Here is a 15690-nt window from a genome sequence, read left to right on the forward strand (position 1 = left end):
CTAAATCCTTATCATCTGACCATTGAGCTTTTAGGTTTTTCTATTCTTTCGCATTCTGTACAGAACCCCCTAAAAGGAGTCTCCAAGACATTTCAAGAAAATATGTCAATTATCCACTATATTGACTTAACCATCAAATGCAGTTATTTGCGGAGAGAAAAGCCTTCAATAGCTATGTTAACTACAATGTTTCTACATACAAACATAGAGAGCACCCAAATAGGCTGCCATTTTGATGCTCATTAAAGTTTCAGTCCCTCTGCAGTCATTTAAAACATTTAGGAAATTTTCTATAGGCCCAGTCTTTTGTTTTACGTCTTTGTTAGAAGGGCTATCTTTGTTATTTTTTATTTCTTTATTTTTAAATCTTTTTTTTTTTTTTTTTTAATTTTTGAGAGAGAGGAACAGAATGTGAGCAGGGGAGGGGCAGGGGCAGAGAAAGAGGGAGACACACAGAATCGGAAGCAGGCTTCAGACTCTGAGCTCTCAGCACAGAGCCTGACACGGGGCTCGAACCCACGAACCATGAGATCATGACTTGAGCCAGAGTTGGACACTTAACCGACTGAGCCACCTAGGCACCCCCTGTTATGTTTTTTTAATGTTTATTTATTTTTGAGAGACAGAAAGAGATAGAGCATGAGTGGGGGAGGGGTGCGTGCACGCGCGCGCGCGCGCGCACACACACACACACACACACACACACACACACTCTGAAGCAGGCTCCAGGATCCAAACTATCAGCACAGAGCCCAATGTGGGGCACGAACCCAGAGACCATGAGATCATGACCTGAGCCGAAGTCGGGCACTTAAATGACTAAGCCACCCAGGCGCCCCTACCTTACTGTTATTTGAGGAGGTTCTACCAATATCTGTGAAACTTAACCAGCTTTTCACAATTCAGAGGTTTTCAGTGCTTGGAAGAGTTGCGAGCAGTGGCGGTTAGCTTTTGTTCATGCCACTGTCAGGAGCCAGCTGACAGACAAATGCACAGAGCACAGTCAAATCAGCTCAACTTGAATTTCACTAAAAATGGAAAATGTCATTTATATTATTATTGAAAAGCACTGGCCCTGAAAGCCAAAGACCTAGACTGGAGGTTGGGCTCTGTCATTAACAACTTTGGGGGGGATGTTTGACTGCTCTGAACGTCTATATCCTCATCCACAGAAAAAGGTGAGGGGGACCTAATTAGATAAATTAGATAATGTGTCTGAATGTGCTTTAGGAACTCTGAAATTCCAGATAACTGTAAAATATTACACATCCAGATGCTATGATCCTACAGATCTTGTCACTTCACGTGTGAATTATGGTAACAGTGTCCCAGGACTCCGTGTCAACATCTCCCCCGGTTCTAACTCCCCTGCATGCCACCGTGAGAGTAACTGTCAACAATCTCCACAGTCACGTCACCTCAGTCTTCGAGAAGCTGTGGGCCCGACGTCCTCTGCCTGGCAATGCGGCTGTTCCCACCAGAGGCACCGCTCGCTCTCCTGACACTGCAACCCTCGGAGCCTCCCTCCGACGGCAGCCTTCTGTGTCTCTGCCCCACACCTCCTCCCCTCCGCGTGTCAGGGCCCCCTCCCGTGGCAGCCTTCCCTGAGGATGCTAACTGTGGGTCCTCCCCCTCCTTCCCCCTTCAGTTCTCTACCTGGCCACGTCCATCCCTGACAGGGCAGGTCCTGGTTTAATCCTGTGTTATTTGGTGTGGTTACCATACTGCTCTGAACTGCTCCCCAGTCAAACAAGGGCCCCATCCTCTCTCTGCCAGTGAGGTTGCCTACAGAAAGAGGCACAGATAAGAAAAGGTAAAATGCTCTTAGGAGAGGAAAGGTTACATTCTACTAAGAGTGAAGGGAGCTAAGAAAACCATGGAAGTTCTAAGTTTGCTTAGCAGGCCATAGAAACAAGACGAAGAATGCTAAGAAATCTATTACAATATGAAAATCAAGGTCTTTACATTACAGTTAGTTCAACTGATAACTATCAGTAGATTATATGGTGGATTACCACTCACTTTAACATTTAAAGAAAAGATAACTTCCTGAGACTACTCTAGAATTAGAATAACCCGTCATAATATAGCAATATAATTATATCAGTCAGGATGCTTTTGGCTGCAACTAACAGAAACCCCAAATCAAACTAGCTTAAGGTAATTTGTCGACTCATATAACAAGCCCAGTGGTGAGTTGGGGGTTCAGGGATGGCTCAATTCTGTACTTCCGTTTCATTTCTCTGTATCTCCTTGGGCTCTGCCCTTCTGGGAGGATCAGTTTCATCCCCTGACTGACAACGGTTCCTGACCACCGCAGCAATACTGAGAAGCAAAGAGATCATCTTCTTGTGCCTCTCACTTCAAAGTGAGGAAATGTTTTCCCAAAGCCTCCAGCGACCTTTCCTTCATGTTTCACTTCTGGAATTACAACCATGAGAATGTCATGTTCTAGGGGCTAATGCTGAGTTCAGGAACCAATCACTGCCATGGGCAGTTCCCAAGACTGGATTAATCTAAACTCATCCCTAAATTTAGATTAATCAAAACCCATCCCTGGAGCTAGTCACTTCCCTGACTCACAGGACTGCTAAAAACAGGAGAGAGTGGAAAAGCTGTTGAATTGGTCATTGTATCCATCAGAATAATACTCAGATCTCTCAATTAGGAGAATTTAATATTCATAGCTATCTGAATATCACGATCACTACTATCCTGACGTAAATGTTACTAAGTTTAATGACAACTCTAGTACTTCATCCAGTGTTCAGCCACAAGCAGAAAATATGAAGGGGAAAAAAAGACAATGAGCAAACCAAGCAGCTGCCACATCTGTGCATTAAACCATGATCTTCACTGCCCGAAAGTCCCAGTTCCAAAGGACAGGCCTGCGCCCTTGCCCCAGATGATTAGAGACCACAAAGAAGGAGGGGAATGTCCTATCAACGGCAACAAGAACTACCACAGCTCATTCTGGCAGGAAGGGAGCAACTTTACTTATTTGTTTTTAAAGGACTATACAATCTCAAACATCGCTTCTGAAGAGCATTACGTTTAGGGTAAAAAGAAGCCCTTCACATTTCAACAGCCTTTTAGAAAACATCATTTCTTGGCAGTACATAATATGATAACTCATGTTCAAAATGACGACCCTGAGTCATCCCAACTCACGAGCAGTCCATCAGCCACTAGGCTTCATGCCGCCTGCCCAGCTGGCAACACAGCCCAACATCTACGTTCAGGAGACAAGACTCTGACGCTGCTTCCATGTGTCCCGGAATGTGCCCCAACGTTAATTTTCTGGTGGCTTTAAAGCAGCGCTAGTTTTGTCATTAATATTTATCGAGTCAATAAAACAGGAAATCTACATTGTAAGAAACATTCCCAAGGGACTCAAAGCCATTTTTTATTTTGAAATTATTTATTTTGAATTCAAACACACACATACACACATGCACACACAGATTTTTTTCTGAATTGATTCTCATGCTAAACAGTTACTCATAACTGATATATATATATGTGTGTGTATATATATAATATACTATAAGGAGCCAGGAAAACAGCATGAAAGGAATCACAGAATTCTAGGCTTAGAAAGAACCTTAGAGATCATTTAGTTCAGTCATCCCTGTGTGCCTAAGAAAACTGAGGCCCAGGGAAATACAGCAATTTACCAGATTCACAAAGACTAATTCAAAAGGGGTTAAAATTAAACTTGGCATTTAAAGATCAGGCCTTCCCAAAGAGATGTGTACAAGAATGTCCCTGTCTCCCTGGGGAGGCCTGCTCTTTAAGGGTCTATAGCAAAACTAGCGACAATGGGAGTGTCCAGCAGTGGGAGAACCCCTTGGCACAGAGGGGCTATCCAGGGGCAGTGGACAAGAGTCACACGGATCGACATGAGTGAATGTGAAGTGAAAAAAGCAACTGCAGAAATTTCCCACCATCAAACCCTTCCTAGAAAATTTCAAAAATACCAAAAAACTATACTATATTTCATTTATACATATATCTATGTGTAATTAAAGTATAAAAAACATACATGAGAATGACTATGAACAAAATCAGCAGAGTGGTTACCTCTGGAGAGAAATGGAAGAGGAGGGATTAGAGAGGTTCAAAGGGACTTCAACTCTATCATTTATTATTTCTAAAACTGAGCAGTGGTACCTGGATGTGGAAGTGTTTTATATTAGGTATACTTTTATATGCCTGAAAGTGTTCATGATTGTTAAGGAGTAGTTATTTAAAAAATGACATCTGGAGACACTCATTCATTAATAACAGCAGAAAAATCAGACCAAATTTAGTCGTGAAAGGCCACTTAAAAATCTTAGTGGGAGGTGGCAGGGGTGTGGGGGAAGCAGGCGCTACCCCACCCCACACTGCTCAATATACAGAAGGCCTGGGAGCCCTTGGTGACCAAGTGTGAGTGACAGCAAGATTAGATCAAGGGCAGAGAGTGAGGGGGCAGACCAGGGCCTTGGGGTAGCAAGGCACGCATGCCACTCAGATTTCAAGCAGGGGTTCAAGTGCATTTCCTTTCCTGCCTGCAGTAAAAAGAAGATTCTCTTTCGGCTAATAATGAAAGAACACACTTTGGTCACTGCTGGGAGTGGCACTCTAGGAGAGGAACAAAGGCAGGAGTTCTGATCTTCCATTCCAATGGGAGAAAGAAGAGGAGAGCCTCCCTCTCTGCTCAGGGTGGGGGAAGGGGCTATGCCCTGCACCTCTGAGAAGGTAAAAGTTGTACTGGAGGCTTCTGCATTGTCCAGGGCGACCCACAGGAACAAGAACTGGCAGAGAGCTGGCGGCGATGCTCTGGGAGGGGTATGGTGTGAGCACCTGGCCTAAAGCACTGCTTATCACACAGATACTTCTCAGAGTTGGAGGCAGCTGAAGGGAGGGAAGGAACCTTTGAACTCAATCCAAGCCCATAGTTAACAGACCTAGCAGGGCAAGGAGCTTGGAATGAGCAATACTGGGCCACCCTTCATTTCACAAATTAGACCTAACTGAACATGGAGAGGGAACAGATTGACAAAATTATTTTACACGATGTCAAATTAGTCAGCAAACAGATGTTTTGTTTACTATCGTAATCTTTGCTGTTTCAAGAGAATAGGGAGGTTGCCCTGGGTTTGTGAATGGGTGAAAGGATACACTTTGCTGGGGTGTTGAAAGGGTATGAAGGACTGTTCTTGGCCTTGAGAACTCCGGAGCCAGCCAGTTGTCCTGACCTCCAGCATAGCTGTAATTGGATGAATTTTTGCCCTGTGGGTACTGTAGCTTAGAACACACGTAGCTAGGGGTGCCTGGGTGGCTCAGTTGGTTAAACTTCCGACTTTGGCTCAACTCATGATCTTGCAGTCTGTGAATGTGAGCCCTGCGTCAGGCTCTGCTGACAGCTCAAGGTCTGGAGCCTACTTTGGACTCTGTGTCTCCCTCTCCCTCTGCTCCTCCCCCTGCTCACACTCTGTCTCTGTCTCTCTCAAAAATAAATAAACATTAAAAAAATGTAAATTCCCCCAACCCCCATGGAATCTGAAATTCTGGGGGTGGGGGGTGGGGGGGGCGGCAGAAACCAGTAGTAATCTGTAAAAAAAAAAAAAAAAAAAGGAACACACAAAGCTCTTCCTTCCACCTTGGAACTGTCTTGGGTTACTTGGGGAAGTCAGCTGACCCAGGAAAATCAGGGGTGGAGAAACAGAGACCTTCAACTGATGGGTTCCACACTCAGTTCCCACTCAAGTTCTTTTATAAAAAGTCCACTTTGGCTACAGCCAAGAGATCAATGAAAAAAAAAAGAAGTCAAATTTCTGGAACATTCCGCCTTTCAATGATGACAGCAATGCAAGATTCCAACGCTGAGTTTGCTCATGGCACCATAAAGACATCCACACATCAACAGCAAATCAACACAGGCCATCTATCCCCTTCGACCCAGCTGAAGAAACAGAAGTCCAATACTGCGCTTTCACAATGAAAAGGGGAAAACTGTACTTTGTTTCAAAAGTACATTTGGAAACATCTGTGATCCCAAGCTATTGGAATACGGGTTATGTGGTTGGTCTATTTACATTTCAGAGATATTCCAGAAATAGAAAAAAGTTTCCCAAATATTGAAATCCACTTTAAAGAAATGCCATATCTACTTCCTTATTCAAGATTGTTATTATTAATGATGAAAGTGCAGGGTAGATGGATACGGCCAGTTTTGTTTTTTTGTTTTTTTTCCCCTGAGAGAGAGAGAGACAGGGGAGGGTCAGAAACAGAGGGAGACACAGAATACGAAGCAGGCTCCAGGCTCTAAGCTAGCTGTCAGCACAGAGCCCAACATGGGGCTTGAACCCACGAACCGTGAGATCATGACCTGAGCTGAAGTCAGACGCTCAACTGACTGAGCCACCCAGGTGCCAGTTTTGAAAATAAAATCTCTAAGTAGAAAAATACATTATTGAAATAGGAAAAAATAAGATGGATGGAAGCTTTAAACATTTTTTTTCCAAAATAAAGAACTTGGAGAAAATGAGTTAAAGTAAAAACAAAGTTAAGAATGTTACTTAGATTGAACGAGAGGAGTTCAAGGCATTATTCTTTTGTAAATACACATTCTGTAACTTCAAAGAAGCATTTTCACCAAGGAGCAATTTTGCTGCATATATTTAGAACCATTTAATTTTTTATTTCATTTATATTCAAATTTACAATCTGGTTTCTTTTTTGAAAATCAGAAAAATCTAAAATTTAGGAGAAAAAGAACCTTGAAGGTAAGCTTAGAAGGCATTTAACAATAGTTTGAAATGATCACAGGCAGCCAAATATGTTAGTTTTGTTAAATCCAACATAGGAGAAAGGGGATTTTTCTTTTCCAAACGTGGACTTACAGTGGTCTGCAAATATAATCTGCTCTTAAAATAGACACCTACTATGTCAAAAGAATACAACAGTTTTCAGATTTCTTTGATTCTTCTATTCTGTGAATAGGAAGCAGTAAATTAAACCTCATTTATGGTATAAACCAATAGCGACACATATTACTTCTTTTTGCTGAAAAAGCTGCACATCTTCACACTGTTTGAAAATTGTCTACTTGTTACGGAATTAAATTCAACTCTTGGCTTTCTTGGCATAAGACAGCTGTACCCAGAGAATTTAATCATACCAACAAAAGATAAACTCATAAACTAATTCTAGAAATGAGAAAGAATTTACTTTTTTGAACCATAAACATATGTGCAACAGATACAAAAACAGTGCAGATAGGAAGAGTTTTACGTAAGGTCTGTATTTGAGAGTCTCAAAGGGCTTTGTAGATTAAATTATAATGATCTAATTAACCTTAAAATGTCTTTGGGAAATTATAAGGCAAAATAACAAATTGTTATATACCAAGTGAAAACTGCTAAAATAGCTATGTGTTGAATCACAAATAAAAGAGGGGGAAAAAACCAACAGAAAAAGCAAATAAGGTGCAGTAACACAGCTACAACTCAGATAAAGTATGCAGAAACACCTAGGAAAGATTGAGAATATTAAATCTGATTAAGGGGCCAGCAGAGATTATCCAGCATTATCAGCATATGAGAATGGTGAAATGAATACACTACAAGTCTCTTTTGCAAATCTTGCGTTTTCAAAAGGAAGTGTGTTTTAAGTGTTACTCAATCTGGAAGTGGCAATGTGCTTGAAGTAGTTAAAATGTAAACTTTAGAGGTTTTCAATGAACAGATGTTTTTACCTTCAATAAAATCTTTTTCATAAAGAGCCTAATATATGAATTAAACTGCCTTGAAGAATAAAAGTTCAGAATGTCTGAGATTTCCACCCCTTTCCCCATTAATTCACGACCATCTCAAGAACCAAACTGCTCTCCCAAACGAAACCACCTGCATCACCTCTGTTCCACCCCCATTTCTGAGAAAGTGTCTGTACCTTTGCAGCGGGCACCCCCACTCCCCCCAGTATGAGTCACTATCACTTTCCTAAACCTGGAATTTCCTTGTTTGTATTTTGACAACTCAGGGTCAGGTCCGTTTCATTTAAGGGTGAAGGGAATACTGTGGTTATTCAGAAAATGAAAATAAAGAACCAAATCCCTGATTTGACACACTGTTGCTATGGGAAAACCTTCTGCCAAATCACTGGAATTATCACTGGAAAAAATTACAACCACATTCCAATGATGTTGCACCAAATATGCAATAAAACTGATCCGTTAGATCTTTCCAAGTATTGACCTTGTATCATATTTTCCATTAGTTTGGAGGCAAATGAAAGCTAAAAAGAAAAAAATACATATAAAACAATATAAGTAAGTAACAACATTACATGGTGTAACTATCTATAAACAAATGATGTATTTTTTTCCCTTTGAGAACTGAGTTCTTAAAGGAGGAAACACAAAAAAGGTTGTTATCAATGTAATATATCAGTTAGCAATTAGGACTGAAATAAACTTTGGCTATACTTTTACTATTTTTCAGGAAAATTTCCAAATCACTTGTTTAGGAAAGATTTCAGCTTATATTGGTACAAAAGGCAAAATTTAGTCATTTCCCTCACCAAGTTAATACAAATCAACTTTTTTTTTTTTTTTCAATGGAGGGAAAGGGGTAGGGTCTGTAGCACATAACTGCAAGCTGAAGAGAAGAATCATCAAAAGTCATAATCTCTTTCCTGCAATGCCCACCTCACTGCTTCCCATTCTTCTCCTTTCACTAGATAAAAGGAAAGTGATCAGAGATTATAAAATAAACAAACATAACTGCAAACTCTCAGTGCTCTGAATCAAGTTAGCAAAAAGGCTTTTCTTGATCAAAACCAACATCAATGCCACAGCAGTATAGTAAAATTAAGCAGCATTTACAGCTCACGGTAGCCAGGGTGACAGATGGGTAATTATAATAAGCTATTGCTAATGAGTAAGGTTAAAACAAACAGATGGAGTATATGCAAGTAAAAAGATGACACGAAGATCAATAAAAGCGGCATGAACAAAATATAGTTTCTCCCAATCAAAATGAAAATCTTCCACAGATGATTATATCATCCTGATTTGTAAACACACTCCGTAGTGATATAAAAGTTTACAATTAACAGCACTATGACCTTCATGCACACAAAGTAAACACTTCCATGGGGCCATTATGTACATATATATATGTATGTGTGTGTATGTGTACGTGTGTGTATACATACATATATGTGTGTATGTATATATATATGTGTGTGTGTACACATATATATATGTATACACGCAGCCATCCACCTCTACGTACTTAAGACATTTTACTAACTTTAGATGGTAATAAAGGATTCTGTCACATACTACTACTCTGGCTTGACTTTTAACAGAACACAGTGAGGCAATACCCAATACCAACCGGGTTCGTAAATCCAAGATTTTCTCTCACTCACATTTCAGATCTATAGATGCAGTCTGAACAAAAGACTAGAATACATCCTATATCCTTTTGTATCCCATGTCCTCCAGCTAATTGGCACTTTAATCTTCAAATACAAAGAATGAATAATAACTCTGTCAAAGCATAAAATAAGTGGGTTGTTAAAAAAGCTACTTTAGACTTCATGCTTGATCATTATGCTCCCTACTTCCAAATCCAGTGTTTTGGGTTAGGAGGAAAGAAAACCTGAACAATATTGACAGGAGACCATTTCTAAAAAGCTGTCCTGATATTTGAATGGCTCAGAGAATCATCCAGTAGCACATAAAATAATTTTTCTAAAACTGACAAAAAACATTTCAAAGTATATTTTATCAGCTTGTTTTTATTAAACCAACTTCAGAGTGGAACACCCCATTCAAGGCTCCCCATACTGACCCTCAATAACTAAAGAAGAGGCCTCAGTCATCAGAGCAAGAAAACTAACTGCACAATTTCCAATGACTTTATGTTTTCCTTTACCCACTTCTTTCAAAATAGGCCGTTCTTCCCAAATCCTAGAAAAATACATTTAAGATCAATGAATGTTAGCGCTCATCTTTCTCAGGTAAGGTTTTCAAAGTTGTAAATGCAAAATATATTTTTTAAAGAGTCACAAGCAGGGGCGCCTGGGTGGCTTAGTCGGTTAAGCGTCCGACTTTCGCTTGGGTCATGATCTCGCCGTTCGTGGGTTCGAGCCCCGCGTCGGGCTCTGTGCTGACTGCCAGCTCAGAGCCTGGAGCCTGTTTCAGTCTGTGACTCCCTCTCTCTCTGACCCTCCCCTGCTCACGCTGTCTCTCTCTCCTAGAAATAAATAAAACATTAAAAAAAAAAAAAAAAAAAGAGTCACAAGCAGTAGGTTGCCCCAAATGACAGGCATGTAAGATACAAAGGACTCATTTGGAGGCCTTTAGTCTGATCTTGGATCCTGGAGGGCAATAAACCATATTTCCCACAAAAGAATACCTAGGAGTGAGCAACAACTTCTTTTAGGCAGGTACACACACACTTCTTGAAAATATCACACATCCCTCCAACATCCTCACCCTTGACACTGAAGGCTTTGAGTCTTTTCACCACAAAGGTATATTAAAAAAAACATTTTTTAACGTTTATTCATTTTTGAGACAGAGAGAGACAGAATGCAAGGAAGGGAGGAACAGAGAGAGAGGGAGACACAGAATTTGAAACAGGCTCTGGGCTCTAAGTTGTCAGCAGAACCTGATGCGGGGCTCAAACCCACAAACAGTGAGATCATGACCTGAGCCAAAGGTGGATGCTTAACCGACTGAGCCACCCAGGCGCCCCCAGAAAGTTATATTTTAAAGCTATTAAAAGCAATCCTTGGTCATTATCAAGATTATGCAGAAATGCACAAAGCATTTATGTTATGGTATTTTAAAAGGAGCAAAATATAAAGTGCACTATGTCTGTAACACTGAAAATACATTATACATGCTATATATAGCTGAAGTAGTACTCACTACAACTATACTTCAAATTCTAGATTAAAGAAGCTTTTGGGGACTGTCCTTACAAAATCTTATCATTGAGTATAATGCCATTTCTTTGTCAGGGGTGGGAGAAGCATTTAAAAAGCACACAAAATCACCAATTCACACACTCTATCTAAAAGGGCCTTAACTCAAGACTCCAACTGTCACCCACCAAACAGACTGGACAAATCTATCCCTCTTTCCCTAATTCCCTCAGGTCCACTTTATTTGCTATCACCTGCAAAAGAATGTATGGGAAGACAAAGAAAGGGATCAAGAAACGTGATCTTGCTTTCAACGTGATATGTCTTTGTGGCATCTGCAGAAACAAACCCAAAGGAAAGATGACATCTGACGATTTCATCTTTCCATGCTCTCCCTGTCCCTAATTAACACAGATAATTCTGAGTTCGCCATACTATAATTTATTAATCATATTCAGTTAATCTAATCAGCCATAAAACAGGAGAGGGCAACAGAGCAAGCTTTAATAAAGTGAGCTCATTGGGCTTCAAAAGCTGCTCGGCTGGGGCTCATGGTGAATTCCCACACACACAAAGGGCAAAAAGTGGTCTTGGTGAATAATTTGCTTTGTATATTTTTAACTCATCTTTCTACTCAGAAGGATCCATATTACAATGTGGTTTGGGGGGAAAAGACAGTAGGTGTATCCAGATTGTTTTAAAGTAAACTCAGGGGCGCCTGGGTGGCTTAGTCGGTTAAGCGTCCGACTTTCGCTCGGGTCATGATCTCGTGGTTCATGGGTTCGAGCCCCGCGTCGGGCTCTGTGCTGACTGCCAGCTCAGAGCCTGGAGCCTGTTTCAGAGTCTGTCACTCCCTCTCTCTCTGACCCCCCGCTGTTCACACTGTCTCTCTCACTCTCCTAGAAATAAATAAAACATTAAAAAAAATTTAAAAAAATAAAAATAAAAAATAAAGTAAACTCAAAGATAGAGGAGGTAGAGAACTCTAGCCTTTGGGTGTGTAGCGGGTGGATCAAGCCACAGTGCTGCCATATATAAAGGGTTGAGGAAAATAACTAAACAAAACAAACTTGACCACTGAGGTGAAAATTCTATTACTGCAATTGAAAAGGTGGTATTTTACAATGCTAAATCCCTCTACCCAGCTTTTGACTGATCCAAAGGCATACTGTCAGCCCTGTAAGTGGAACCCTCCTTTATTAATATGAAGAACAAAAACAGAACTATACACTCACATGATCACTTTACATACACACTGTCATTTAGAGGATGTCCTCAGGCAAGCCTGGGGCAGGATTTCCACATCTGGTGGTCACAATGTTAGCACTCCCAGGTTGGACAGCGCTGCCATTAGGTCAGGAAGTGTGTATGACAGTGAGGCAAAGGACTTAAGAAACATGATACACAATGACTGTGTATTTCTAACCCCAAATGGTCTGTCAGCAGAATGAGGAACCTGAAGGAAAATGTTACTGGCCATTCTGGGAAAAAGAAGAGATCATAACCACCAGACTGCAGTTCTTTGCATGAATTTCCGAAAGTAAAAGAAGAAAACAAGACAACCGTACATTCGGAAAAACTGCGATATTTAATCTACTTCAGGGGTGCCTGAGTGGCTCAGGCAGCTAAGCGTCCGACTCTGGGTTTTGGCTCAGGTCATGATCTCACAGCTTTGTGGGTTCAGGTCTCACATCTGGCTCTGCGCTGATGCTGTGGAGCCTGCTTGGGAATGTCTCTCTCTCTCCCTCCCCAACTTGTGCTGTCTCTGTCTCTCTCAAAATAAATGAATGAATGAATGAATAACTTAAAAAAATTAACCTACTTCAGATGAACCACTGCGGGCCTCAAGGTTGCAGTCCACATTTGGAGATTACTATACTGAGGGCAAAGAAGGAGCAGACATGGCCCCCTTTCAGCCCTGTAACCAATTCCTCAGCCAACGTGCAAGGAATTACATCTGGCCTGACTGGCTACACAGGAGATCCGCTAAGGAGTGCTCAGCTGCATCTGACACATACAGTGAAGTTTAGTGTAGTCAAATGTAAATCAAGTCAACTAATGAAAGGGCAAATTTTAGTGTCTGATCTGATAGGAAGTCTCGAGCCTGACATGAGCCTGACTCTATGCTAGGCACTGAAGAATACAAAGACGAAAAGTTATGGGCCTAAAGGAGCTCCTGGGCTACTACGAATCATTAAAATTTATTATCGTGAAAACTCAATGCCTCACTTGTGTCTTTTGTTAAAGATAATATTCTAAGGTCTGCTCCTCAGGAGCAGGAACTAACGACAGATGATGAACCGACAGAAAACATGATTTCCTAAGCTATGAAACCGGCTGCTTTAATTCTGTCATTTCCACAAGCAAGCGTATAATTATCTCCCCAAAGGCTGAAAGTAAACAAGTGGCATTTGTCTATCACAAATGGCAAACATGGTAATAGCAATTTTTTACTGTTGTTTAGAAACCAATTTGACTGAAGGTTTAAGATAGCTTAAAAAAAAAAAAAAAAAAAAAAGGAAGGGGAGGCAACTGACCGACCCAATCAGAAGAGCATGCTATCTTGATCTTGGGGTTGTGAGTTCGAGCCCCATATTGGGTGTAGGGATTACTTAAATACAAAAATAAGCACATAAACTTTAAAAGAAACAAAAAAGGTACTCACTATACCATCACCTTCACATTTCCTCCTCCAGTATATATACTACAGTCTTGGTCAAGTTTGAAATTTTCTTTGTACTCTGAAAACTTTAACGACTAGCTAAAAATCAAAATGACCAAATACAATATTTGCAAGGAATGGTATATTAAAAATTCTGTCTGTTTAAACTTATATTGGCAAAGGCTAAGGGGCTGAGCAAACCTCTGCAGCTCAGCTGTAATCTTGGGTTCCTGACTCCAAAGTCTTTGTCTGATAAGGATGATGAAATTATATTAAAGAGCTACCATTTACTATGAACTAACTACGTGCCAGGTATAACCCAAGGGAATAGCTAACACTATCCGCCATTTCACCAATAAAGCAGCTGAGGCTTAAAGAGGTGTCTAAGATAACAAGCTAGTGAGTGGCAGAGCTGGGATATGTACCAGGGTCTGCCTGGCTCCCTTCCTTGGGCTCTCCACTATGCTAAGGATGAGAATTCTGTGACTCAGGTGGTTCTAAGAGGGGAATCCCTTTCAGACCCCTTCCCCACCATGTAGTACTAACTCACATTGTGAAAGACTGGGGAGGAGCCAGTTTACAACACAGCACTGAAAGATGAACCTAGTTCCAGGTCATCTCTGTATCACAAAAGAAGAATAGGTCCACTCTGAGTGGACCTGAATATTAGTTATTCATTCTTTGAGTCCTTTGAGTAAGCTTAGTATAGCCACTGCATAAAGAACTCTTTCTGGATTAATCTGAAATAGATCGGATCATCCTGACATCTTTCAAACTGGAAAAGACTGTCTATTTTGAACCAAAGTGAATCTCTCCTCCAAGGCAAGGTCCCAAATAAGGGAAGTTCAGGAGGAGGGAGAAGAGGCAACTGCCTATTCTTATGACTGAAATACATTTCATGTTAGTCTACAAAACAGAGATTGGGACATGTATGTTGCCCTACGGAATATGCTCTTGGTTCTGTAGGAAAGCAAGAACCAGAAAAGTTTGGGACACCTGGAGGTCATCAGTGGTCAAATGTACTTCTTAACAACTTGCAGGGTAACTTTGAAATGCACGTTAATTTCTTCCAACATGACATAAATGCTTTACATAACTTGTCTTTAGCTAACTGTAGTTGCATCTTCCAATTCTGAGTTTAGAATGAGAAAGAAACTACGTTGGAAATAACTTCAAATGCTCATGAAATATGACCAGCTGGTAGACTGTTCTGAAGCTCCAAAACCAGTCCTCTTTTCACTACATCTCACTGCTTCACTAGGAGACACTTAATAGGATGATCAAATGGGCTATTTTATACCTATTTCTGAGGCTGCCCCATAGGGAAAAAACACCAGAAAAGACAAAAGAAAAACTTCGCTTTTGGCACAGTGCATCAGTTAGAGCCTGATCAGGAAAAAGGACCTACTGCAATTATTTGTAACAGAAGGAATTTAATACAGGGAGTTGATTACATAAGCCATGAAGTTGCTGAGAGCCAACCAGGAGATGATAAAGAGTTTAGCAACAGCAGGAAGCCACTACCACCCTTAAGCTAGGGACACAAAAGGAGGAGATGGTGTTACTGGAGCTGAAGGCTCAGAGTCACCCAGTAAGAGGTGAAAACTGGGGCGCCAGAGAAAACAACCTCTTTGAAGAAGCTACCCATGGCAGAAAGGGAAAAGGAGAAATACCTCGGTGTCTCCTTTCTCCTCCCTTCTAATCTCCTGCCAGTGTCTCGGTCTGACCTGTCAGCTAACCCAGGAGCCAGGGCAGGAAAAGATGGAGGAATACAGCTGAGGGAAAACTACCCAAGAATATGGTTAACCCTTAGCTGTAAGCATGAAATGTGTGTTACTGTTATAAGCCAGAGCTGTGGGGGCTGCATAAAAGCAAAAGTTGAATGATAAGCAAACATGATTCACTATTAACATGAAATAACATTAATAGTTATTTTCAATAACTGCTTTGAGGAAAACATTTCCACTGTTAATTTGTGAGCCTGGGGCAGAGGGCAAGCACCCGTACAGACAGACCTCCAGCCTCCCTGGTGCTGAAGAAGCACTTGGGGAACCTGTCCAGGAACGCAGCAGGATTCGCAGCTGGAGGCGGGAGGCAGC

At 41.1% G+C, this 15690-nt stretch overlaps 1 protein-coding gene across 1 annotated transcript in view; it reads right to left on the reverse strand.

Annotated features, from left to right (window-relative positions):
- RAB8B (RAB8B, member RAS oncogene family) overlaps positions 1-15690 on the reverse strand; it is a 56234-nt gene that overhangs the window by 13739 nt on the left and 26805 nt on the right. The window lies entirely within an intron of this gene.

This window comes from Hyaena hyaena, unplaced genomic scaffold, assembly GCF_003009895.1.
Source record: "Hyaena hyaena isolate Hyena2069 unplaced genomic scaffold, ASM300989v1 scaffold_15, whole genome shotgun sequence".
NCBI classification, from domain to species: Eukaryota; Metazoa; Chordata; class Mammalia; order Carnivora; family Hyaenidae; genus Hyaena; species Hyaena hyaena.